This window comes from Muntiacus reevesi, chromosome 2 (assembly GCF_963930625.1).
Source record: "Muntiacus reevesi chromosome 2, mMunRee1.1, whole genome shotgun sequence".
NCBI lineage: Eukaryota > Metazoa > Chordata > Mammalia > Artiodactyla > Cervidae > Muntiacus > Muntiacus reevesi.
In genome coordinates this window covers 107,234,623-107,260,282 of record NC_089250.1, presented here as the reverse complement: position 1 = coordinate 107,260,282, position 25,660 = coordinate 107,234,623, and the positions used below count along the sequence as shown (strand labels likewise).

Below are 25,660 nucleotides of genomic sequence, written 5' to 3'. Positions count from 1 at the left end.
GTTTGAAGAATGAAAAGGAGAGCTGTTTTCCTTTCCTTCTGCGTGACCTCCTGTGTGAAAGGCAGAGGCCCGTCTGAGCATTTCCCCACAACTGATACCTTGGCTCCCTGCTTTATCACTTTCCAGCAGAGGCGCTCACAGCCGCTCCCTGGTCTTCACCCATCCTCTGACAAAGTTCCTAAGTACCTCCGTGTGTCACACACTGGGATGGAGCCAGGGGACAAAGATGAATAGCCCCACCCTTTGGATGGGGCAGCGTCTCCCCACGCCCAGTCTCCCAGCTTCCATCCTGGACAGTGAGACCACGCCGCAGTGAAAGGGAGAAGGCTCCAATATCTATGCAGCTCAGCAGTGCAAAGGCTCTGGCACTCACCCAGGTGGGTTTACTGTGGAAGGTGGGCAAGGCCGGCTGGGCTGTGCTTATCCTCTGCTTCTTGTTTAAGGTTGCCAGCTTTCCCCATACCATGAACACCTGTTATCAGAGGCACTGGGGGTAGAGATGGGGGTGGGCAGAGCTGTGGCGACTCTGCTCCAGCAGGAGTACCCCCCTCTCAGCCCTGGGGCTAGGGAGATAGAGTACCAACCAGGCAGAGAACACAACTGTCGCTAAGTGCCTGGAAGGGAGTCCTGAAGGCAGCATAACTCACATCTGTTGTTGTTTAGTCACTAAGTCATGTCCAACTCTTTGTGACCCCATGAACTGCAGCATGCCAGGCTTGCCTGTCCTTCACTATCTCCTGGAGTTTGTTCAGATTCATGTTCATTGAGTTGGTGATGCTATCTAACCACCTCATCCCCTGCTGCCCTCTTCTCCTTTTGCCTTCAATCTTTCCCGGCAGTAGGGTCTTTTCCAATGCGTTGGTTCTTCGCATCAGGTGGCCAAAGTATTGGAGCTTCAGATTCAGGACTGATTTCCTTTAAGATGGGTTGGTTTGATTTCCTTGCTGTCCAAGGGACTCTCAACTTGCACTTCCTTCTTAGCTTTGTAACCTTGGGCAGCCACTGCACCTCTCTGAGCCTCATCTGCAAAGTGGAACGATAACTACTGTCTCTCTGTGGGGCTTGTGTGAGAAAGCATAAGCTGGGGACCAGATGAGCCATGTGGTTATCACAGCCCCGGCTGTCTCAGCTCCGCCTATCCATCTCTCCTGAGGACCAGACAGTGCCATGGAGTGTAGCTCTCTTGGGGGTGTGTAGGGGAGGGGAGAAGGACCTGCCCCTGGATATTCAGGTGAGGGCCAATTTTCCTGTGTAATAGGAAAAGACCAGAGGGGGAAAGAACATAGTAATCCATTGGATGATGTTTACCTGACAATTTCTCCCAAACTTGTGACTTGTATGGTCACAGTGGTAGCTTTGTCCCCACTTCTCAGATAAGCAATGAATCATCTCTCACTGGAATTACCCCCATATCTCCCCCACAATCACTCCCAGGCCCCCACTGTTTCCTGACTCCAGATGCATATGGAAGGCTCTGGCAGCCTGGTGCCACCTAGCCTTTGATTTCCATGACCCACGGTATAAGCCAGGTTGGGCAGAGTGTATATAAAAAGAAGACTCTAGTCAGGGGCCCCAGGACCCAGTAAGTGCATCAGTGTTGCTTCCCTGTTGCTATGGAGAACCAGTTAGGGACCTTAGAGGCAGCTGGGCGTGGTGGAAACAGCATGGGTTCCTGAGTCAGACTGTCCAGTTTCAAATCCTGGCTTTGTTCCCTCACCAGCTGTGTGACCCCCAAAATGTTACTTAACTTTTCTGAACCTCAGTTTCGTAATCTGAAAATGGTGATAAAATGCTATTTATCGGGATGTAAAATCTTACTGAGGTAATGTAGAGCTTGTGATTCACAGAAGACATAATTAAGGTGGAAAGGTGATACTGGGACGGGACTGGCTGCAGTGTTCCACCTGAAATTGGGGGTGGCCAAGCCCAGATCACTCGCTCGTCTGGGACCACATTCCTGGGTGCTGCCTACAAACTTTGCTAATTTCAGCATTAAGACCATTTAGATGCTTGAAATGTACACCAAACCTAGGGGCAAAGGGGTGAGGGTGGGGGTGGGGAATGACACATTTCCTTGTGATTACATGGCCAAGTCGCCACCACATCCTTGCATGTTCCCAATTCCATGCCAGTAGGGAATCAGTCCCAAGACTGCTTGCAATTCCAGTTCCGGGAACATGAGATGTTTCCACTCCTCTGGGAAGCTCATGCCAGCTGGTGCAGAGGAACCCACCAGTACAGGGACCGTGAACACCCCTCCACCTGCTGCCACCACAGAACCAGGCCATTGCTGCAGGATCCAGCTCCTGGACCCTTCATGAGAACTCATCTCCTTCTAGGCCAGTAGGAGCCAGGAAGAAGATCCCACGACACTCCCAGCTTAGCCAGATGCAGACATGGAGCCTTTCTTACTGCCCCTCTTAGGGAAGCAGAGGCCAGTGTTGAAACTCAAGTCCCTAGTGCCAGCCCACAAGGCACAATGGAATGGCTGCTTGGGCTAAACGGATCAAGCAGGGCTCCCTGGAACCACTCAGGGCCCCGTCCTCTGCAGAAAAACCACTTCCAACCCAGCTGAGGCCACCTGGTTTGGCTCATAGAATGTCCTAACACATATAAATTATGGGTGTCATTGTTCGACAGACAACTGTTTATTGAGTACAAGTGATGTGCTTGGCACTGTACTAGATCCAGGACAACCTTTGAAACATCCTGGAGTCCCAGGACACCAGGGCATCCAAAATCAGATACAACTTCAGGTGCCGTGAAAATACATAAGACTTCAGGAGCGCCATGCTTTCTCCGTGAACTGAGTCTTAAACATCCCCTACCACGTTTTACACACACAGGGCTGGAATCTCCTCAGCCCATCGCCTGGAAGTCGCTATGAGGAAGCACATCCGCTGGGGGGAAGGGTCTGTGCTTCCCTCTCAGGCCCTGTCACTGCCACCAGCCAGCTGTTGAGGGCATCACCGCCTGCCAGTCTTTTCTGCCCACAGACCCTAACGCTGGCGGGTCTGAGTTTATGAATCACTCCCTCCTTTCTCCCGGCCTCGCCTCCGGAAGGACGGCGCACACCCAGACACATCACCCAGACACCGAGTTTCCACACCAAACTCACTCCTGACGAACCCGGAGAGCCGACTGCACTGTCTGATTTCCCCTCCCCACTCCGCAGTCAGCCTTGAGGTCCGGGCCACGACTTTTCAAAGCCACGGCAGCCCCTCTCCTGGCCAGTCTTGCTTTGGGGACGCCTCACTGTGGGGCAGCAGACAAAGACAGTGAATTTACTTGAGGGCTGGAGGACATGCTTGGTATAAAAGATCCAAACGTTCACACTCCCAGAATTGTACAGTCGGGCTGAAGCGGTCGGTGTGGCGTGCGTGCGTTGCCTGTGACTCGGTGGGTGATGAACTGTGCGTATCGGGCAGTTGTGAATCTGGGTGCAGTGGGTCTGGAGGTGTGGGTGCCTGCGTGGAACTTGCCCCGAGCCAAGAACTCCCTCTCCCACCTTCGCTTTCTTCCCCTCTTCTTCCAAAGTTTGGCGCGCGCGCCCGACCAGGGATGGTGGGGGTGTGCACCACTGGGGCACCTCTCCCGAGCCCCGGCGGTCGCCCTACTTACCCCACCACGGAGCCTCCTCCAGCGGGGGCGGATCCGACTCTCCGAGGCTAGGGTCCGGCGCCGGCAGCATCCGCCCGCAACTTTGCCCTCCTCCCGGCAGGACCAGGCAGAAGCGGCTCTGGGCCTCCAGTGCCCTCGTGGCCCCGGCTCGGCGCGCCGCCCCCGAGGGGACAGCAGCGGGGAGGAAAGGAGGCGCGGCCCCGCCGGTTCGCACGCCCGGCGGAAAGCGGCGCCAGGCGGGCGCCGTCCTGCGCAGCGAGCAAGCGGTCCTGCCTGGCTCCCTCCCCGCTCGGCCGGAGTCGGCGAGCGGCCGGCAGCGGCGGCAGATTCCTGAACCGCGTCCAAGGCGCCCGGGGAGCCCTCCTCCTCCTCCTCCTCCTCCTCTTCTTCCTCACCCCACCCAGCTCCCACCCCTGCGCCCCAGCAACTTGGGAAACGTTGGCGAAGTTGGCGCAGCTCTGGCTACGCGACGGGCCTCTGGGTGGAAGCGAGGGAGGAGAGGGAGGAGCTGAGGGGGTGGGCGGCCCTCGCCCCAGCCCCCGGGGATCTGCGCTCCGCCGGACCCTTCCGTGGGTCTTTGTTCCCAGTGCTGCGCCTCAGCCCGCCTCTCCCCTGGGACTCTTCAAAGACGCTGGGAGCCCTCCTCGCTCCCGGAGAGGCTGGGAAGAGCTCCCCTCGGGGTGGGGAGGGGGGGGGGAGGGGGCCTGGAGTTCCTCGTGGCTTCACCCTGCCAGAGCCCCTCAAGCCCTTCCGGCCTCCCATCCTATTGAATCAGAGGCTTTCTAAACCTAAGTTCCCTTCTGAGTTTATGATTAATGTGTCTATCCCAAACTTTATTCCCTTTCTTTTCCCCTCTGAATTCAGCCCAGTGCTAACCGAACACTCATCAGCCAGGATCAGATGACTAAAATTGCTGCTGTTGAGAACATTGTTAATGTACTGCGGTTGCTGTTGTGAATAACATTGTTAATGTACTGGAATTGCTATTATTGATATCGTTAATGTACACACTCGGGTGGTTTCTCCAGGGCAAGATAAGTTAACAGACCCCTGAGTCCTGGACCACCTGGCCAGAGGTGGTCCTGCCTCTCAGAGACATCCTGACTCTCAGAACCTGAATGTCACGGAAAGTACAGGGAACTATATTCAATATCTTGTAATAACCTATAATGGAAAAGAATCTGAAAAAGAATATATATATATATATGTATGTATGTATCACATACATATACACATATTTGTATAACTGAATCATCTTTATACCTGAAACTAACACATTGTAAATTGACTACACTTCAACTTAAAGAAAGGTTAAAAAATGTCACAGAAAAAAGTCCCAAGATGATGATTAATCCCAGCCTCTTTGTTGTTCTGCTTTATAACCCCCTTGCCCCCCCTCAAAGACTAAGTGGAATTGACCTTGTCCGCCTCTCCCTTGCTGAGTGCCCTGCAGACAAACCCTGCACTTTCTTTCACCACAGCCTGGCATAGGTATATTGGCCTTGCTGCTTGTTGAGTGAGCAGGCCTGAGTTTGATTCAGTAACAGTTTTTGACCACCAGGAAGGGACCACCAACTGGAACTGTTTTGTAAAAGGGAAGGAAAATGGCTTGAATTTCTTTGTGTATAGGCTTTTATGCTGTTGTATCAAAGTGAGCCTTTTGGAACTGATTGGGCTTTGAGCCTTTTGGAATTGGTTTGTTGTTTATCTTCGTGTGTGTGTGTGTGTGTGTGTGTGTGTGTGTGTGTGTGTATTTGTGTTAGAGAAGGTGCACTATTTTAATTGATGGACATGGTGAACATAAATTCAGTACTTAAAAACTGTCCTTTAGGATGCATCCTGCAAAACTGGACCAGCTTTTTGTTCTGATTCCATGACTAAAGCCAAAATTATTATTATAATTGGTAACAATGTGTGACCACAATATTCTTTAGACTCTGGAGAAAAGTGTCCGAGGTTGGGCTCATTTGACAATTCAAAACTAATTGTGCCAGCTTGATAAAACATCTTTTTGGAATTCTGACCCTAAGGGAACAAGTTCTAGGAGGAGCTTGCTTTTCTCTCCCTGTGCCTTGAGATGTGAATATTCTACCAGGGCCCTCAGAAACTCCTGTCTTATCTAGACATCTCCAATTCCTGAAACTGACAGGAAAAATGGGGTTGGGGGAGGCCTTTTTAAACTTAACTTACTCCCGACTGTTAGCTATAAACTAAACTGTTAGTTATAAACTAGTGAGTTTTATATTGTAATACCTGATTCACAACTAAGTTAAAATGAAGCTATGAGATCTCTAGTTGTGTCTGTCTATATGTTTGTGTGTACCTTATACATATGATGTATCTCTATTTACAGACCTTATTAACAAAATTAATGAGCTCTATTTAATTGGCTTTAAAGGAATTAAGCATTACATAAATTCTCAGAAATAGAAAAGAAACCAAAGAAATTTCAGGTTTATGTGAGCTGGGAAATATTCAGTATTAAATTAACTTTGGCATTTAGGTTAATTTTTGCTGGTTTAATCAGACATGTCCTTGGAGCCATCGACATAAATTTTTTATAGTACCTAGGCTTACTGGAAGTCAAATAAGATCTGCAAAATTTGTCAGCAAGAAAAATAACTTGATATGATGAAATTTTTAAAAAGTAAATTAAATGTAAATGAGATGAGTTTTTTTTAAGGACAACTCTTTAGGAATAGTTATGTTTTATGGCTCTCTACTTGAAAACAGTTTCTTCAGATATTTGGTACCTTGAAACTTTAGAATTTTGTTAAGTTAAACATGTTTATTGACTAATTTACAAGTTTACCAGTCTACAGAGTGCTAATGTAAAAGACAGTTCATAATTGCTTATTTCTTTAGTTTTCACTAGAAATTAAGTTTTTTAAGAGTTGAAAATTCTAATATATGAAATTAAAACTAAAATTTATTAAGGAAAACATCTTTGTATGCAAGGAAAAGAAGGAATAAGAAATGAAAATGCATTTTCTTAAGAGAAAGAAGGAAATTTAGTCCTAAAGCTGGTTATTTCAAAATGGGGAAGAAAATAAGGGACAGACTAATATGGGTATAGAAAGTTGTGGAAGCTTTGCAAGAGGGAAAAGTTCTTGAAAAGAAATTCTATGTGTAGTCAAGACTAACTAAGATTAGAATTAGGTTAATTGAGTCAATGAATTTTAATATTAAAGGTAAGATGGTGCAAAGCCTGAGTTTGGTTTCTCTATTAAGAGAACAGTTTTTTTTTTTTTGACTGCTCAGCTGCTGTTGATAACAGATTGTAAGTTTCTTTTCAAGCTTTTAAGTTATTAAAATTTTTTTTATCTGCTTTTGAAATCTTTTATTGTCGCTTTGGTTAAATGATTATTATTTCATAGTGATCTGTAATCCTATTTAACCAAGTGTGGTACCTCCTGAGCGTGGTGCAGTGCCCGCTGGGGTCCAAGGCTAGTGTGGTAATGGGCTTGGAGTTGGAACACAAACAAAAAAACGAAAACCTCAATTTGCACTTGGCATCTGTCATTCTCAATATGTGTAGATGAGAAGCCCAAAGAGGATTGAGAATGACCTGGGAACAGGCCCTCACAGGTGCAGGAAGTCAGAGGTCCCTGTTCTACCTGGGTCCAGACCATCCAAAGTTGCAACCAGCTGGCAGCTGGAGGGGGCCTGGGCAGTGTTCCCGGCTGTGGGAGGAGATCTGGGTATCTCTTACAGCAGAAAAATCCGACTGGGTGCTTCCCTTATGTTGTTAACCTGCGTGCGTGCTCAGTCGCTCGGTTCTATCTGACCCTTTGTGACCCTGTGGACTGTAGGCTGCTGGGCTCCTCTGCTATTTCCTCCTCCAGGGGCTCTTCCCCACCCAGGGATTAAAACTCCTGCATTGGCAGGTGGATTCTTTACCACTGAGTCACCCGGGAAGCCCTGTGTTATTAACAGTGACCTGCGGAGAGGGGATCAGACCCCAGCTCACTTCCTGGTTTAGCTCCTGGAACCCCTCCCTCTGCAGCTCCCTCCGTGGCGCTCGCCTCACATCCCAGGCTGGGCCTCTGCCCCTAAGTCAGTCTGTAGGCTCCCCAGCTTGTTTCGGAGTAGGTATCTTGGCATATAGATTTTTCTAGACCCTATCCCTTTTCTCAGAGGTGAGAGCCTCCATTTCAACCTCACAAATCTGTCAAAAAGCTACGTTTAACTGCACCTGCTGCTCTTATAAAGAAAGGCCTTCCTGTGGGACCTGCAGACTCTGGAATTTTATTGCCGGAACTTTGTGATGCCCCCAAGGAATACAAAGGAGGAAACAGAGACCTCGTCCCCACCAGAATATAAAGAGTGAGATTCTGTGCTGCTGATGTTGCTCAGGGGGGAAGAGGGTGCGCCCCAGTGGTCACCGAGGAATTCCCGTTGAGCACACACTGGATGTGGGGCCCTGAGAGGTGAGCAAGCCTGGGCTCGCCTTCTGATTGGAGAAGACAGAGCTACAGCTGAACAAGCACTGGTCAGTCCGCGTGCTGTGTGAGCCGAGGTGGGGGTGGGGATAGGTGTCTCCAGAACAAGAGCGCCGGCTTGCACAGCTCCAGGGGGGCACCAGGCTTGCCATGGAACGTGATGTGACCTTTGGCCCCTGGGACCCTGCAGTCTCAAGAGTGACTTAAGAGATGAGCGCAAGTTCTGCAGGTCGGAAAGAAGGTAGCCATGAGCTAGGGCTTCCTAGGTAAAGGGACCAGCAATTGAAAGAAATATAGGTGTGAAGGAGTATTCACTCCTCAAGCACGCCAGCCACCACTTGGGCCTTCAGTGAGGGTATCTTGAATGAAAAAAGCAGAGGTAGAGAATGAGGGTCTGATCCAGGACATTGAGAATTTTCATCCTAAAATAGTTTCCAGGCTTAATGTCTCCCCACAGTTGCTCTGCTAAGAGAGTTAGTCCCTCTCTCTCTTTTTAATGATGTTTGAAAAATTGAAAGAACTTTCCAGCCCAGAGGCAGAATTGCAGGGTAGTTAAGATTGTGGGAGCCTGAGCACCATTTTAACCAAGCGATCTGACGGGTAAAATGAAAATTCACACTTGAAAAACAAGTAAAATAAATTCTAAAAGTTCATGCTTTAAAAGCAAGACAAGAAAAATTTAAACAAAGTTTTCTCTGCTCTTTGGCTTCCTCTCTTCTCTCTATCACACTTTGTACAACTGCATTGCATGTTAACTAGACCTTGACAGTGGCAGAAATACCTGCTCAACCAGAAAGATCCATTTTTCTCCTTGTGACACCAGTCACGTAACTCCTTTCTTTTCTCAACGCTGTAAAGGGTCACCGTGACCCTCCACTTGCTTTGTACTGTGCAGACATCTTTGGTGAACTTGTTATTTAAATGTCAGTGTATCATTTCCTTTAAAGATGTTGACTGGTGCAGAACAGACTGGTCAGATGACCTGGGGGGATACCAGCCACATCTAAGGGAAGTTCTTAGCTAAAATACTTACTTATGACCTTATTAATATTACTAGCTGTATTACTTATATTCTGCCTATTTTACAAGATTTCTTTATACGATTATTGTTTCTTGCATTTCCAAATGTGTGACTGAGCCTCTGATAAAGATAATGATGACTAGGCAATTTGAAACAGTTGACCAAATATATAGTCCTGTAAGATCATGATGGTAATAGTGTTGACTCTAGATATGGGAGGAAGCAATAAAAGGGAACCGTTTCCTGAACCATGGCAGACTAGTAAGAAAGGCAGTCCAGAGGCTTTTGGTTACTCTTAACAGGGTAATAGCACAGTGAGTGGCTTATCAGTGAACTCTTAGTCTGACCTGAGAATGAGCATTCCTAAGGCTATGGGACACATTGGTCATGAAATGCCTCCCAAACTTTGGTCGAAATTAAGACTGAGAGAGGGGACTAAGAATGTTATAAAGAATGTTATCCACCACCCAGTTCTACAGGAATCAAGTTGTTATTGACTGCAGTTGCTGACCAACAGTACGTGTTGAAATGGGTTCAGGAATCTGGATGAGGCACTTTGTGCCTCTAGGGAAATTAATAGAACTGGTCCTCAGATAACTGGATATATTCAGGAAAAATTTTATAAACTCAGATTCTTGCATCTTCCCATACTTAGAAAAGCACTAAAGCCATTAACTAAGATCTCAGTTCCTCGGAATAATCGTAACCTTCTACCACAACGTGTACTTGGTTGCTCTGTACCCCCTTGCCAAACTCACATATATACTGGCCTCCCCAGAGAGTCCCAAAGAGTTGCAAACAGTTCTCAGAGTTCTTAGAAAGACTGTCTCCCAGATTATAATTCTCAGGTTGGCTCAAATAAAATTTTCCATTTCTTTCTTAGATTGACTACTGATTAATTTTTTTCATCAACATTGACACGGGCTGAGGCCACTAATAATGGGACACACCAACATCATGTGTCTCCTGATATGATGGACAGGAGGGAAGGACACAGCGTGTAAAGTGTTCCTGCCCCAAGAACCACACACATCACTTGAGTCTCCTTGTGAGGAAACATCAAACAAGTCCAGACTGAGAGACATTTGCAAAACAATTAGCCTGTAATATTTAAAATGTCAATGACATGAAAGATAAAGGATAAGGCTGGGAAACCTCTCCAGGTTGGAAGAGGATAAACAGGCGTGAGCGCTGCAGCAGGCAGGCTTCTAAGACGGTCTCTGATTATAGCCCCTCTTTTGTGTCTCATGTATCATCACCTTATCTCAAATGTGCTGGGGTCTGGTGACTTGCTTTTTTCTTTTTTTTATTGAAATATAATTGATTTACAATATTGTGTTAGTTTCAGCTATACAGTAAAGGGATTCGTTTTTTTCCCCCCCAGATTCTTTTCCATTATAGATTGTTATAAGACACTGAATATAGTTCCCTGAACTATACAGTAAATCCGTGTTGTTTATCTCTTTTATATATAGTGGGGTGTATCTGTTAATCCCATGTTCCTGTTATCCATCCTTGGCCCCCCACTGTCTTTCCCCTTTGGTAACCATAAATTTGTTTTCTGTGCCTGTGAGTTTGTTTCAATAATTTCATTTCATGCTTGTCAATAATTTCATTTTTTAGATGTACTTTTTTTAGATTCCACATATAAATGATATCATATAATATTTGTCTTTCTGACTCACTTCACTTAGTGTGATACTCTTTAGGTTCATCCATGTTACTGCAAATGGCAACATATCATTCTTTTTATGGCTAATATTATTTTGTATAAATACATCATGTCGTCTTTATCCGCTCATCTGTTTTATTTTTTTTAATTATTTATTTTTGGCTGTGCTGGGTCTTTGTTGCTGAATGCAGGCTTTCTCTAGTTGTGACAGGCTGGAGCTACACTCTAGTATGCAGGCTTCTCATTGCGGTGGCTTTTCTTCTTGTAGCGGATGGGCTCTAGGGTGCACGGGCTTCAATAGTTGGGGCTCAGTGGTTGTGGCACACAGGCTTGGTTGCCCCATGGCACGTGGAATCTCCCCAGACCAGGGGTGGGACCCATCTTCCCTGCATTGGCAGGTGGATTCTTAACCTCTGGACCATGGAAATCCTATCCATTCATCTGGTGATGGACACTTAGGTTGCTTACATGTTGATGACTTGCTTCTAATGAATAGAGTACAGCAAAGGTGATGGAATGTCACTTCTGAGAATCCGGAAGAATGTGTTTAGATTACAAAAGACTGTGGCTTCTCTCTTGCTAGGATTCTTTCTCTCATTCTTCTCAGCTTCCTTGGTCTGATGAAACAAATTGCCAAATTGTGAGATTACCCAATGGAGAGGCCAGTGTTTTAAGAAACTGAGGCCCTTGGGCCAGTAGACTGAATCCTGCCAGCAATCCCTGAGTGAGCCTGGAAGCAGATCCTGTCCCAGTTGTATCTTAGCATCACTGCAGCCTTGGATGACACTTCAGTTGAAGCCTTGACCTAAATAGCCCAGTGAGGCCACATCCAGATTCTTGACCCACAGACATGGTGAGATGTTAAGTTTTGGGGTGACTTGTTATGCACCTTCTTACAGGTAATACAGATACGAAATGTAATGTCTAATCCTGAACTGGATTCTGGAACTGAAAAAAAAATCAACATGAAAGACATTATTTTGATCATTGACCCAATATGAATAGGGACTGAATTAATAATAATATTGTGTCAATATTTGATAACTGTACTGTTTTGTAAAATGATACTTGATTCATTAGAGATACACACAGAAACATTTAAGGTCATTCTGCCACTTCCTCTCAAAGGTTCAGGAATAATAATGAAAATGTGCATTATATATAATTATATATAGCATATATATTATATATAGAGAGTTTCATTTATTTATTAATTTATCTGTTGTGTAACAAACCACCTCAAAACTTAATGACTTAAAACAACAGAAACGTTCTCCCCATCTTGTGGGAAGCTGGGCTCCTCTGCTTCACCTGGCATCGGCCGAGGCCACTCATTCTGCTGTGTTCAACTGACAGTTGAGCCGGGTTGGCTGGAAAGTCCAAGAGGCTTCAGTCCTACATGTGGCATCTTAGTGCTCCTTGGTGTGGCCTTTCTGTCCCCACGTGGCTGGCCTGGCATCCTCCCAGCATGGTGCTTTCAGAGTAGTCAGGCCTCTTAGGTAGCAGCTGCTGTCCAGGAGAGAGGAAGTGTAAGCTTCCCAAGCTCTTAAGGGAGCCCAGCCGCATGCTGCCAAGGAATTGCCAAGCCACTCTTGGGATCTGGGGCATCTCCTCTTCTGTGGGCCAGGAGCAGCTGATTGGCAGTGACTCAGGGGAGAACCCTGCAGGCAAAGGAAGAGAGGAAGGGGAAGGATAAGAAGAGGCTTCCCCCACTGGAGTTAAAGGGCCCAAGACCCATGAGGCTAGAGTAAGCTTTTCCCTTTCCCCATTCAGCTCCCTGGGCCCCCATCATTTTACCTTAAGAGCTCATTTAAAGATGTCAAGGAGTGAAGGAAGAAGAAGAAAAGTGCCAGGAGCTGTACCTAGGTTCTTTTGTTGAATCCTCACAGCAATCCTACAAGGAAACTGTCATTATCCTCTTTGCAAAGAAGAGAGAGGTCTCAGCAGGGGAGGTGACTAGAACTGACTCGTACTACAAAGGTACCGGGTCAAAGGATGTATTTACTTCTTTACTCAGCAAGCATTTTTTGGTCCAGGATTGTGCCAGGCTTGGAACACTAGGATGAATATTGTTTTTATCAGCTATTGCTGCAGTAACGCTGCAGAACAAACCTCCTCCAGATCCCAACAACAGGTATTTATCTTTCTCTTTCCTAGGTGCGCTGGGGTAGGGGGAGTCAGCAGGGATTTCTGTTTCAGACCACAGGTTGGCTGGGCTTGGGTCCATCCTCTGGGTTGGGTTCAGGTCTACTCTTCATATCCCCATATTCCACATGGACCAGTGGATAGCCTGGGGCACGTTTTTCTCAAGGGGGATCACAGGAACACAGGAGACAAACTGCCTGAGCACATTTAAAGCTTCTGCCAACATCACTAGCCAGAACAAATCACATGCCCAACCCAAAAGTATAAAAGTAGAGAAGTCTGTTTATCCAACATGAAGCCACGGTGATGGCATAGAGAGTGAATTCTGTGATGAGGGGAATGAATTGAGAGCAGGGATCCAGTCTGCTGCAGGTGACAAGACACAGGCCTTGCTCTCAGGAGTCTTAACAGTCTAGTGGTGGAGGTGCTCATAAAGACACAATTACACTGCAGTGAGGGAAGTGCAATGAGGAGGGGTGTGTGTGTGTGCACGTGTGTGTGTGCATGCAGGCACAGTCTGGGAGCATGGAGATGGTGGGTCCCTGCAGCCAGCTAGACATCTGGGAAGACTTTCTGGAGAAGGAGATGCTCAAGATAAATTCTAAAGGATAAAATAAAATAGGAGCTCTTGGTTGAAGTGGAGATAAGTGACAGGGAAGCAAGGAAAGGCATTGCAGGCAGTCACGACTGTGGGTCCAAAGGCCCACAAAAGAGACCCAGGAGCAGGTCGGTGTGTGTAAGGAAACCAAGGAGCAGCTCGAGGTAGGCAGGAGCCCAGCCATGGGGGGCCTTTGTCAAGTGCTTGATGGCATCTTCCCTTCACCCCCAGAGCACTCCCCACCCTCCTCCGCTGCGCTCCCTGCCCTGGGTCACTGGCCTGTACAGACTGAATCCAGAACCTCTCTCATTCTGGGAAGACAGCAGAATGTGGTGCTATCCTCTCCCCACGTTCTCCCTGTCACCAACTGAACCCTGTCCCCCTGAAATGCACATGTTGAAGCTCTCACCCCCAAAGCGACTGTACTTGGAGATAGGGCCTTAAAGTATATAATTAATGTTCAATGAGTTTATAAGGGGCCTAATCCAGCAGGACTGGTGTCTTTAGAAGAGGAGGAGACACGAGAGATCACTTTCTGTCTCTCCATGTGACCACAGAGGAGAGGCCATGTGAAGACAGAGAGAAGGTGGCTGTCTGTAAGCCAGGAGGAAAGGTCTCACAGAAACCAACCCTGACAGCACCTGGATCTTGGACTTCTAGCCTCCAAAACTGAGAAAATACATTTCTGTTGTTTGAACCATCCAGCCTGTGGTATTTTGTTATGACAGACCTAACAGACTCATCTGCCACCCTTCCTGTCCCCCACCTCCAGAAAAACCACTAGAATAAAGAAATCAGAAGAGTCACAGACAACTTCTGTAGCAAAGCTAGGTGACATAACCCATAAGCCCAAAATACTGATTGGGTGGGGACAAACCACTGTTATTTCACTTATGTGATACTGGTTTCTGTGAAGGAGAAAGCAGAAGAAAGACACCTGGGCTTCTGATGGTTCTGAGAACAGTTGAATTCTTACATCACCAACTTGTACTCAATCGCAGGCCAATTCAAAAGCAGCTGAAACTAGAAAATACTTCTGCGGGATCCAGTTTGCATATGAGTGCCAGGGGACTGCTGTGCAGTGATGTCTGATGATGCTGAGAACCATCTGGGTCCCATAAGCTCATTTTTGCTTCCCCTATACACTCTTAAAACTAATAGGCTGAAGCCCTCTTTAATGATAAAGTCCCGCACTGGGACTTGGAGAGTAGAATCCAAACTAATCAGGACGGCAACGCTAATGACAAAGAAAGAAAAACTCCAGACAAAAGTGGGGTTGGAGGATGGAGGATCAGGGGATCTGAAGAAGTACAAATGTGTGTGTACGTGTGTGTGCATTCATATGTGTTATATAATACACACACACACATATATATATATATAATTACCGAGGCAGATTTTATTTTCCAAAGATGACTGCAAAACTCATCACCTCATCCCACATGCCCTTCTTACAACGTGGCCTTGACTTTTGTCCCTTTAAAAGGTGGGACCCATGTACCTGACTGGAACTTTGTGACGGACTTGACCAGTAGAGTATTGAGAAAGTAGAGGCCATGTGGCTTCCAAGACTACTTAAATGTTACACATGTCCTCTTCTTTCTTAAAATGTTCACTCTTGGAAATCAGCCACCATGCTGTGAGGAAGCCCAATGAGCCACATGAAGAGATCGCAGGTAGGTATTCTAGCAGACAGCGGGCATCCAGCACCAGGTAGGTGAATGGAAGAGATGTCGGGTGGCCCAGCGCTCTCAAGTCACCTCCAGCCGGTCTTCCAGCCGGACCCCAGGCATCATGATGTGGAGACATGCCATTTTCACTGTGCTCTTTCTGAATGTCTGATCCACAGAATCCATGAAAACAGTAATAAAAAAATGAAGTCACTCAGTTGTGTCCGACTCTTTGTGACCCCATGGACTATAGCCTACCAAGCTTCTCTGTCCATGGGGTTTTCCAGGCAAGAATACTGGAGTGGGTTGCCATTTCCTTCTCCAGGGGATCTTCCCCACCCAGGGATTGAACCCAGGTCTCCAGCATTGCAGGCAGGTGCTTTACCCTCTGAGCCATCAGAGAAGCCCCGAGCACAGTAAAGTGGTTGTTTTATACACTAAATTTTGGGCGATTTGTTTTGCCTCAGTAGTAATGAGAACAGTCACTTTGTAAACTCAACAGAAGGAGTTGAGTTAAAGGAGCTAAAGATCCATGAAGCTAGAAAAATAGCCTTACTCCCCTGATGTCTCCTAAAAGTACTAGAAAATTCCTTTTACTTTAAAAAGAAACACCAGGAAGGCATCAAGGTTGGATCCTGTGTAAAATTATGAGAAAAAAAAGAGTGAGCTGTAAAATAACATATTCTACAAATAGTAAAGGCACATGTCAGAAAAATATGTCCACAAAGGAGGGGAAAACTTAGTATTTCCAAAAAATTAAAGAAAAAATTTAAATGATAAAAATTATGAAATTAAAACATAAAATAAAAACAGATGAGCTCAGAAGTCAGGTGATTAGGGGAAAATGTTTTGAAAAGGATGATGATAAAGTCAGAAAATATAAAAGAACAAGAATCCCTTTCATAAATGAAGATGAAAAGAAAAGGAATAGAAGAGAAAATAACCATAATAGAGAATATTTTTCAAAGAAAACTAAGATAGAAGCAGGGCGTTTTAAAAGAGAGATAAAGAGATAAAAAAAGATTTGAGAGTGATAAAGCAGAGAGAATACAGAAAAGGAAGAGTCAGCATTCATGTAATAGGAATTCATGAAGAACCCTGAAATAAAGCAAAGCAATGGGACAGAACAAATACAGAAAACTATAACTCAAGGAAATGTTCCTTACAGAGAGCCTGGCCCGAAATTTCATACAGAAGAAGCATACCACATACCTGGGCAAATCAACCCTGAGACTTATGTCTAGGGCTTTAAAGGAGAAAAAAAAAATAGAATACAAGCAAAAAGACCAAATCATTTATAAAGGAAAGAAAAACAAATTGTCATCTGACTTCTTAATAGCAATGCTTTATGTTACAGGGCAATATAATGACGTGTTTCAGGAAATGTGAACAAAAGATTTTTATACTGAGTGAAATTGACCTTCAGTATAAAAGCTGAACTGTTATGAACATGGAAGAACCCAAAAAATTTTGTTCCCTTGAGTTCTTTCTGGATAATCCAGGCTTCAAAAAACTAAAAATACTGGTGAATCATTGATATTGTCTTGCCAGTTAATAATCAAATAAGAAAACATGGAGTTAAATATCACCATTTTGCATCCCTAATGAGTTAATGGGTTTCCTTGGTTGCTCGCCTGGTCGTCTGCAATGCAGGAGACCCCATTTTGATCCCTGGGTCGGGAAGATCCCCTTGAGAATTGATGGGCCACCCACTCCAGTATTCCTGGGCTTCCCTGGTGGCTCAGACCGTACAGAATCTGCCTGCAGTGTGGGAGACCTGGGTTCAGTCCCTGGGTTGGGAAGATCCCGTGGAGAAGGGAATGGCTACCCACTCTAGTATTCTTGCCTGGAGAATCCCCATGGACAGAGGAGCCTGGCGGGCTAGTCCATGGGGTTGCAAAGAGTCGGACATGTCTGAGCAACTTTCAGTGAGTTAATGGATCCAGGCATTGATCATCTGTGACTGGTAATGACGCAAAAAGACATATCATCAGACATTGTGCCTGCCCTGGTGGAAGAATGAAATATCAAATATTAAATAGAATTGTCCAGAAAAAGAAGCAGAAGAGGGAGCAAGAGGAGAGGGAGGGGAAGGAGAAATGAACTTGGATCTGATCAAGTCTATAATCTAACTACCAATTTAAGGAAATACAGTGACAGAGGAACAGGGTTAAAATGATACCCTCAAGACTGACACAATCCAGACGGTGGAATATTCTGCAGATAAAAGACATTAGTTTTCGAACAACTAAGTGGAAATTGCAAAGAGAAAAATAAGAGATGGATAGGAAACTTATAAATTAAAATAAATTGAAGGAAAAAAAGCAACCTAAATCCATATGAATCAAACATGGTATATGGAATTCATTTAGATCCTGATTCAAACAGTCTTCCTAAGAAATGTATAAAATAATTGGTGAAATGTAAAATCTGATGGCATCTTTGATGGTTTGAGGAACTATTATTAAGGTGGGGTAGTAGTATTGTGGTACTATTTTTGTAAAAAAAGAGCTCTTATAGAGTTACATAGTGAAATAGTGAAAGTGAAAGTGAAGTCATTTAGTCATGACTGTCTCTTGCGACCTCGTGGACTGTAGCTTACCAGGCTCCTCCGTCCATGGGATTTTCCAGGCAAGAGTACTGGAGTGGGGTGCCATTTCCTTCCTCCCAAATACCTGAAGAGGAGGAAGGAGTGGGCGGGAGCAGAGATGAAACATAATTGGCCATGTATTGATAACTGTTGAAGCTGCTTCCTTACAATAGTCGCTTTATTTTATATGTGTTTGAAATTTCTTCAATAAAAAGTTCAACAGAAGTCTCCCTGTGTCTGCTGGTACTTGATATCAGGCAGATGAGGAGGGGAACGGGACACACAGTCTTCCAGGCAAAGAGACCAAGCGAGGGAAGAGCTGAGAGGGGAAGGGAGAGTGGCCAGGAGTCCAGATGGCGTGGGCATGGTCAGTGGGGGAGCCTGGAGAGTCTCGAGTCTCCCCACACTACGGGGTTTGCACCTTCTTTTTTTTTTAATTGAAGTATAGTTGATTTACAATGTTGTGTTAGAGTCTGGTGTACGGCCAAGTGATTCGGTGATATATATATATATATATACACATATATACACACACATATTCTTTTTCATATCCTTTTCCATTATAGTTCACTACAAGATATTGAATATAGTTCCCTCTGCCAGTAAATCCTTAGAACTTATCTGTTTTGTTTATAGTAGTATCTGTTTATTCCAGACCTATTATCTTATCCCTCCCGCCAACCCTTGCTTTCCCCTTTGGAAACCATAAGTTTGTTTTCTATGTCTGTGAGTCTGTTTCTGCTTTGTAAATAAGTTCACTTGTATCATATCTTGGATTCTACAGAGAAGTGACATCACGTGGTATTTGTCTTTCTCTGTCTGATTTACTCCTTAGTATGAGCATCTCTAGGTCCATCCGTGTTGCTGTGAATGGCATTATTTCATTGTTTTGTATGGCCGAATAGTATCGCATTGTATATATGTTCTGCTGCGAAGTCGCTTCAGTTGTGTCCGACTCTGTGCGACCCCACAGTCGGCAGCCCACCAGGCTCCCCCGTCCCGGGATTCTCCAGGCGAGAACACTGGAGTGGGTTGCCATTTCCTTCTCCAGTATATGACCACACCTTCTTTACCCATCCCCCTGTTGATGGACATTTAGGTTGTTCCTGTGTCTTGGCTGTCGTGAATGGTGCTGCTGTGAGCGGAGGAGTGCACGTTCTCCTTTTGAATCAGAGTTTGGAGCTTGCGTCTTCTTTAAGGAGTAATGGGGGGAAATGGCAAGTAGAACAGGGGCACAACCAGATTTGTTCCTTGGGAAGGTCCCATGGCTGCAGTAACAAGAGTTAGGCAGGGGAGAGCCACTCGGCATCCAGGCACGGAGCAGGCAGTGGCCTGGACCGCTAGTGGCAGTGGGGCTGGGGCTGGGGCTGGGGGATGAGGAGATGGAGTGAGAGGGCCTCCTGCCTGATCGGATGTGGAGGAAGAGGGAGAAGGAGGGTGGTGATGAGACAGAAGCCCACTGGTGCCGGACCCTGGTCTAAGCACCCAACTTTAATCAGCTCATTTCACCTTCACACAGGCCGCTTTTAAGGCTGTTAGCATAACTGACGCCGTCTTGGGCCTGTTCAGTTCCTCCTGTCCTTCCACTGACCCTACCCGAGCCTGTACTGCGCGGGAAATCACTTCTCTGCCGGCAAGGGCTTGGTAGTTAATGAAGGCTGTTTAATGGTCATCAGGACCAGGTGACCGCCCTGCCCTCTTAGTCCCCAAACAGTGATAAAGTCCCCTTTGCTGCTGGATTCCCTGCCCCCACGAGACAAGTTACCCATTCGTGAATCTTGACGTAGGAATGCATGTCCTGTTTCCAAACATTTTCCCTCACACCCTCGGTTAACCGTGAAACTGTCTGAATGGCCCCGTGGCGGTGCAGAGTACAGCTGTGCCTGCTCCCAGGCCATTGTCTGCCCGACCCCACCCTTGGAGTAAGTTACCCTGTGATGATGGATCCAGTGATGAGATGGAGCTGCCTGCCTCGTTTTTCTGTCTCAAGACGCCTTCCTTCTCAGTTCAGTGGCCATTTCTGTTCCCTCTATCCTCCAACACCCTTTGAGGAAGATGATTGTTGTCATGTCTGGGTTCGTAGAAAGCAAAGCCTGAGGCCAAGAGCTGATGCCCCTTGCTGTGTTAGGAAGAGTGACCCCAGGGAGCAGGAGGGAGGAAGGGATGGAAGTGAAGCAGGGAAGGAGGCAGAGTTGAAGCCAAGGTGTGTGATCCACCTGGCTGCCTCTGGGTGCACCCGAATGATTGCTCTGTCCCCCGGGGGTATCCTTTGAGACGGCATATAAAAGGCAACTCAGGACAGTTGGACCAGGAGGCATAGGAGGAAGAATTTATCCACCAGCTCATGTTTCTTATTGGTCAGTGTCCACCTCAAAGGGCTGTACACACACACACACACACACACACATATGCCCCCACATAGCACAAAGCTGAGACACACACACACACACACACACACACACACACACACGCAGAGCCATAGGCATCCCACGCTTTGATGGCCTCAGAGAAGCCCCAGGACAAGAGGCCAGAGGCATGCAGCATGGTCATGAGGCCAGGCACCGTCAGATTCCACCCCGGCGAAGCTGGTCACAGTGCGTGCAGAGCTCATTGCCACCTCAGTGGTTGGAGTAACAATAGAGGCCGGGAGCCTCCCAGCTGTCTCCCCATCATCATTCACAGCACACACCATCATTGTCCCCATTTTAAAGGTGAGAAAACTGATGCTCACTGAGGTCACCCAACTAGTCAATAGCACAGCCAGGATTCAGCGCCCATGGTTCGGCTCTAAAGATTGCACGCCTTTTTGGGGGGGCGGGGCGCTCTGTGTCAGGTCTCAGCTGTGGCATGAGGAAGCGTCCCTGCATTGCGTAAGATCTTTTCTTTATGGCTCACAGTTGTAGTGTGCAAGCTCAGCAGTTGGGTCACACGGGCTCCAGAGTGTGTGGGCTTCAGTAGTTGTCGTGTGGGGGCTTAGTTGCTCTGAGGCACGTGAGATGTTAGTTCCCTGACCAGGGATCCATCAAACCCGAGTCCTCTGCATTGCAAGGCGGATTCTTAACCACTGGACCACCGGGGAAGTCCCTAAAGATTGCATTCTTATCCATTATACTAAGCTGAATCTCAGAGGCAGTGGCCCCACACCTCCAGTTTTAGTGGGCCTATGGATTCCAAAGCCTTCTGGGGATGTGAAGGGAAACAGAGCCACTAAGATAGACTTAATTATTGGGGAAGAAGGGCTGTAATGTGATAAATATAATTAACACTGCTGGATATGATATATGAACATTGTTAAAAGAGTAAATCCTGAGTTCCAGCATAAGAAAACATTTTTTTCTTTAATTTTGTATCTATGTGAGGTGATGGATGTTCACCAAACTTGTGGTAATCACTTCATGATGCTGGTAAATCAAATCATTATGCTGTACACACTAAATTTATATAGTGTTGTGTGTCAACTACATCTCAATAAAACCAGAAGAAAAAAAATGTTAAAGTGATTGGGGGGAATTTTCTAGGGATCCAGTGGTTAGGACTCCATGCTCTTACTGCCGAGGGCCTGGGTTCAAACCCTGCTCAGGGAACTAAAATCCTACAAGCTGCACTACATGGTCAAAAAAATTTTTTTAATTAAAAAAAAATGAGAAGTCAAGAGTAAGGGGAAAAGATGAGCAAAGAAATATAATCATATATTGGAAAATAGCTTTGCAGTTTATAATTAACCACTAGTTTATTTAGCAGGTATTTACCATTACATGTCCAGCCCTATGCTCAATGCTGGGGAGGCAGAGGTAAAACCAATACACTCTCTGCTGGGGAGCTTGCATACTGGTGATCAGACAGACATGCATTAAGCATTCCACAGCAAGGAAATCAGTTCTGCTACCTGCTGGCCATGAGACCTTTTTGAGCCTCAGTTTCCTCATCTTTAAAATGGGCCAGTAGCAAACTCTGCAGCATAGGTGCTTAGCATGGTGGCTGACACAGAGTGTGGTAGTGCTTGTTACTGCCGTCATTATGTGGGAGATGCTGAGGGAACATCCCTTTATCGTCAGGCCCCTTGTGTTCCAGATCAGCAGCTCCCGTATCCTCCTTTTCCCAGCCTTGAGCACAGTGTTCCAGCTACCCGACCGCCCTTGCAAACAATCTGATGCCTGGCATTCTCTCTTTTTTGTGATCTTGATCAGAAGCTAGGTCAGCAGATCAGCCCTGAAGCCCTGGAGGCCTCAACCACCTTGGAGTCTCTCTCCAGGGCTGGCTTAGGCAGTGAGGGCTTGTGGGCCGGTGGGATGCTGTTCAGAGATGCCTTCAGAAGGGAAGCCAAGAGGCCAGTTTCCCTGGTGATGAGAATGCCCATGGGGTGGGGAGTCAGTTGAAGAGCCCAAAGGACTGTGTGACTCTTATTATAGGCCTGGCGGTGGGATACCCACCTTGGGTCCAGGCTGGCCAAGTGTATGCCTCCTTAGCTGTGGTGGGAGGAGGGTTTATACAAGGATCGGCCAGCTTAGTAACTCCCACCCTGCGGGAGCATTTTGAATGGGCTCTGCTGCCATATTCAGAAATACTGGTTTCCCGCCATCCACTCAGATCCCTTTGCTTGAAACTTCCCAGGTAGGAGGTGAGAGGGAGGAGCAGGGGCGGCTGGCAGACTCTTTGGTAGCCCCTCCTTCTAGGGACTCTGCCAGGGAAGCCTGGGACTGGAGACATGCTCCATCTCTCTATCATGTCTGACTCTGCGACCTCATTGTCTGTAGCCCATGGACTGTAGCCCACCAGTCTCCTCTGTCCATGGGGTTTTTCAGGCAAGAATACTGGAGCAATTTGCCACTTCCTCCTCCAGGGGATTTTCCTGATCCAGGGATCGAACCTGCGTCTTTGCCGTCCCGCATTGGCAGGCAGATTCTTTACCACTGTGTCACCTGGGAATCCCGGGACTGGAGGACCTGGGTGCAGGTCCTGAGCTCAGCCTCTAGCTGGCTTCATCTGTCACGTAACCTCGCTGAGCCTGTTTCTTTGGCAGGCTGGCAGGATGCAAAAAGCACCTGTTTTGGAATCAGGCAGATCTGGGTCTGAATGTAGACTTCACCCTAGAGTTTATTCAACAAAGCTTGTTGATTTTCCCGAGTGGGCCCTTCCTGTTCTAGGTTCGGGGATTCAGCTGTGATCAAAGCTACCCAGATCCCTGTTATCAAGAGGCTTACAGTATGCCGGCCACAAACAATCAAACAATGTAATGGGACAAAGTAGAGTGTGGTGTGATGTGCCACTAGAGGTGAGTGCTATGAAGAAATATAACTCAGGGCAAAGCACAAGAGAAGGATTCTCCCAGGGGAGGTTACTTCAGGTAATGTGCTCAGAGAAGGAGCTCTGGCCCTGGTAAAGCTCCTGGCCCAAATCTGAGCCTCCGTTTCCTCATCTGTGGCCTGGAATGAAGCATGCCCACCTCCCGAGGGTCAAATATCATCACAAAAACCTTTGCCATCCAGAGTAAATGATGCCAGAAAAAAAAAAAATAGTGCATTTTTAAGCCAAAGACTCACTTCCAGTGACATGTGTCAGGGAAAGACAGTGTCACTAGCAAATGAATTCATCCATTTTCTGATTTTATTTCCTTTCTTTCTTATTCATTAAGGTTTCTGTGTATGTTGATGTATTAATATTCATTAAATAAATGGAAATCTGCCCCTGAAAAACACCAAATGAAGCAACCTCAACCATTTTAGGCGCTCTGTAAGTCCTCAGTAGCATCTGGATTCCTCCTTATGAGCAGTTAGAGGAGGCGCACGGTGGAAGTTGAGTTGTGGTGAAATAACGTGACAAGCGCACCAAGGGTTCCTGGCATCATCTTTGAGGCAGAAGAGCAGCCACGTCACGAATGCCAGGCCAGGTCAGTGGGGAGTCAGAGGTTACCCTACATCTGGACTGGGTATGGGGCTGCTTCTGCCAGCCCCTCACTCAGCACCAGTCCTTCCCCTATGAGAAGAGATGTCACACTCAAGATGGCCAAGCCCAGATTAAGGGTAGAGAAGAGGCGGATGCAGAAACCCCAGAGGCCCAACCTCCTCCTGCCCCAGTGTTGACACCACAGCACCAAGTCCCGACCCTAATTTGCAGAAGAGGCTCTGGTCACAGAGCATCACCAGAGTGTGTGTCGAGGGGCCATTTTAAGGTCTAAGTTGTCTTCTGGGAAATTATAGTACAGAGGTGGCCAGGCTCCCAAATGACAGGGCTGCCAGGCTAACTGGTAATTGGGACGGATAAAAATAATCTATGGTCGAAGGCAGGAGGTGAGGGGTGGGATCTCCCCCTTGGAGAACTGGGGCAACAACAGTCGTGGCCTCTCAGGACACTGGTGGAAGGGCCACGATCCCTTCTGCACGTAGCTTTGCAGCCCCATAGGCTGCCAGGAAGCCACTCCTTTGCCCCGAGTCTGTGCCAGAGGGCCTGCCCCCAGGGTGGCCTCTGTTACCCAGCCCTACAGCAGCTGATGGTCACATCGGCGCCACCAGCTGACTGTCACTTATTCACACATTATCTTGGTAAGAAACAGAATTGAAAATTATAATGCTGGGTTATTTTGCTTTTGTCCAATCTTAGGTGTCTGATATTAAAAAAAATACTTGAGATATTTTAAGTCCAGTATATACAATTTTTAGTGTCTTTTGTTTTATTTTATTTAGGAATGACTAGGAAGGAAAGGGGCCTTCCAGGTGGCGCTAGTGATAAATAACCCACCTGCCAATGCAGGAGACATGAGATGTGGGTTCGATCCCTGGGTTGGGAAGATCCGCTGGAGAAGGAAGTGGCAACCCACGCCAGTATTCTTGTCTAGAGAATCCCATGGACAGAGGAGCCTGCTGGGCTACAGTCCATGGGGTCGCAAAGAGTCGGACGCAACTGAAGCAACTTAGCACGCACGCAGGAAGGAGAAGTTTATATGCATTACATTCTCTGAGAGGCAGGTGCAGTGGTGATCCAGTAACTTGAGTTACTGGTGCCCAATTCTGCCTCGTCCTCAGCTCTATGTGAGTTTTGGGGCTCTGGGGTGCCCTTCCTAGGGCTTCAGTGGAAGCCAGAGGAGATGGTTAGGCTGTTAATGAGGGCGGTTTGGACATCATTTCTGTGGGCGGTTGTATAAAGCTCTCCGTCATCACCTGTTCCAGCCCCTGTGAATCTGTCAGGACGTGGGGCTTCAGAACGCTGGGACGTTTCCCGGGCTTGAGTGCAGTAAAAGCTGCCGTGTGCTGCCGCCTGGCGGTCATTTCCAGGAGAGCAAGTGTCGGTTTCCTTGACTCTTGAGTGCTATGCTAGAATTGGCCACCAGAGGGCAGAGGGCAGGCTTCTCCACACTGGGCATCTGGCTAAGGTTCCCCTGTGGAATCCCGGCTTCATAAAAGTCGATTAAAAAAAACAAAGCGTTGAATTGTAATTCTTTTTTTAAAAATGAAGTGCAATCTACTTTATATGAGTTTTCAGATGTATAATTCAGTGATTTCATATATTGCAATGCAATCACCAGGATAAGACTCTTTGCCCTCTGTCACCACTCAAAGTCATTACAATGTTTTGAATATATTTTCTGTGTTGTACATGACATTCTGTGACATAATTATAAGTGGAAGTTTATATTTTTTAGTCTCACTTAATGTATTCCCCTCATTGCCCCTGTCAGACCACCACTAGTTTCTCTCTGTATCACTGAGCCTTTTTTCCATTTTGTTATGTTCACTTTTTAAAAAAATTCCACACATGAGTAAAATCAGAGTGTTTTTATCTTTCTCTGTCAGGTTACTTCATGAAGCATAATACCCTCTAGATGCATCCATGTAGTTGCAAGTAACAAGATTTCTTGCTTTCTACATTAATATTTAAATGTCTGTGTGTGTCTCTATGGACTTCCC

At 46.5% G+C, this 25,660-nt stretch overlaps 1 protein-coding gene across 3 annotated transcripts in view; it reads right to left on the bottom strand.

Moving 5' to 3' along the window:
* CHST3 (carbohydrate sulfotransferase 3) overlaps positions 1–3,997 on the bottom strand; it is a 38,137-nt gene extending 34,140 nt beyond the window's left edge. For all 3 annotated transcript variants that reach the window (XM_065922528.1, XM_065922530.1, XM_065922531.1), the window contains exon 1: positions 3,622–3,997. The gene's annotated coding sequence lies outside the window, so the exon portion shown is untranslated. The remainder of the gene's footprint in view (positions 1–3,621) is intronic.
* Positions 3,998–25,660: the final 21,663 nt, after the last annotated feature.